Raw genomic sequence first — 2,369 nt, 5'->3', positions numbered from 1 at the left:
GCAAGTCTCTCGTAAAACTAAACTGATCGACTCAACGCCAGACACTTCGCGGGTTCAAATCGAGAGCCAGTAAGCTAGATACTAGATATTGTTTGGGGTATCGAGGTAAAACCCGACGGAGGCAAAGATTACGTCCCAAAGGGGGTTTCAAGCCAACAAGCGATGATTGTTTGAGAACTCGCTCAGTTGAGTGAATGCCGGCTGGCTGGCTGGTGTGTTTTGATGATCTATTTCAAAGGAATTTGTTTGCTGCTCCAGTTGGAGAGCGCAATTTAACAGGTGAGCAGTGAGTATGATCCGGTTCCAAATCGAGGGGTTCAACGATGCGCATGCATGATCTTTAAAGATACTCTAAGAAATTTTTAATTGGAGTGCTCTTAATATCAGAGCTGTACTGTACCAAATATCATAAACTTTATGAGGTCCTCTATATTTGACTTACCGAATATTGAATTCATCATATGAAAATTCTCTAACTTGACTGAGTCGATTTGGGGTCATTTTTTAATTTCTCAAACTCTGAGGTCTGAAAAACTTTATTTTGGTTCTAAACTCATCCATGATTTTTTTGCAGAATTTTTAAGTAACGTTTACATGAGTAAATTTGAACTTATAGGTTTGTATGGGAACATTGAATATTTTGTTCTGAAAAAATCAACATCATTTTTGTTTCTTCTATGGAACCGAGCCAGCTGATGGGTTTTGCGCCAATTTATAAATTCTCTGAAGTAAATTTTCCGCTGAACAACTTTGTTGAAGACCGTAACTTCGTATCTAATTAGGTAAAAAAGTTATTAACTGTTTAACAGAGGTATGTAAAGTAGTAGGGGAGGAGCGGGCTATATGCGCCTATTAAGCAGAACACTGATTTAATCAAATATCACGTCGAATATGTGTACAAAAACTATATACACGTATGCAGGCATCTGTTTTCTATACAATGGAGTAATTTTTATGTTAAAATTTTCTTCTGATTCCAAGAAAACGAATTTATTGTAAGTTTTGTCTAAAATGCCGAACCTCAAACTGGGCGGGCTTTGAAGGTTCAGTGATAAAATTCATTTATTTATTCTATTTAACCTGTTGTTTTAGGATGGAGGCATTTTACAAACAGGATGGGGGCATACAAAAACACTCTATTATTCCACTAAATAATCATTATTAAACGTCCACAAAAGCTGAAATATGTTTAATTTCTTAAGTTCATTTGAGTAAGAAATAAAAACCATCCTAGTTGTTGTTTTAAACTTCTTTACGTATAATTTTTAAAAGTCGAAATATTACATCAAAATGTATCAAAACCTTGTATGATTTTTTAATTTTTTTTGAATTTATAAATTCATCAAATTCTTTCTTGCCTTATGTTCTAAGCGTATCACCCTCAAAATGCATTGGTCAGATAAGCTGTCTAGTCAGCCATTTCGCCAAACAGCCGTAGGGGCCGTTCAGATACCACGTGGACAGAAAAATGAGTTTTTTTACCCCCTCCTCCCCCTCCGTGGACAAGCGTGGACATTTGGCTTACCCCTACCCCCCTCCGCGGATGTCCACGTGGACACATTTGAAAAAGTTTTTAATTTAAATACCTTTAATTTAACCGTTAGAAAACACCACTTTTTGCCTTTTTGTTATAGAAATGGCTGATTATGTAAAACCGAATAAGAATTTCCTGTTATAAAAAAAAATTTAAAATTTTTAAATTTCTCAATTATCACATTTATTACTTGCTTTCAAGTAGCTAGTATCGTTTAAATTTAAACTGGAAAGGTATGTCATTTTAAGATCATCTTAATATTTATTCACCTTTAGAAAATATTTTGAAAGTAAGTATGTCCACGTGGACATGACCCAAACCCCTACCCCCCTCTCCGTGGACAAGCGTGGACATTTCCATACCCCCCTCCCTCCCCTAAGTTGTCCACGTGGTATGTGAACAGCCCCGTAGGGTCATTTAACCCGATAGGCCCATTTAGGAAACCTTTCCCCTAGTAGGATGGAAAGTAGCCAAGCAATACCTCGCTAGGCACCTTGCAGGGATGTCAATTGAATTTATTGTTTATCAATGCGAAAAGACATACCCCTGTTAAACAGCCAATAACATTTTTGCCTTATAAGATGCAAAGTTACGATCTTCGACAAAGTTGTTCAGCGGAAAATTTCGTTCAGAGAATGTATAAATTGGCACAATACTCATCAGCTGGCTCGGTTCCACAGAAGAAACAAAAATAATGTTGATTTCTCAGTTCAAAATATTCAATTTTCCCATACAAACTTAAAAGTTCCAATTTACTCATGTAAACATTACTTAAAAATTCTGCGAAAAATCATGCATGAGTTTTGGGCCAAGACAAAGCTTTTTAGACTCCAGG

This window comes from Uranotaenia lowii, unplaced genomic scaffold, assembly GCF_029784155.1.
Source record: "Uranotaenia lowii strain MFRU-FL unplaced genomic scaffold, ASM2978415v1 HiC_scaffold_396, whole genome shotgun sequence".
In the NCBI taxonomy this organism is placed as follows: domain Eukaryota; kingdom Metazoa; phylum Arthropoda; class Insecta; order Diptera; family Culicidae; genus Uranotaenia; species Uranotaenia lowii.
This window is presented reverse-complemented; position numbering follows the sequence as displayed.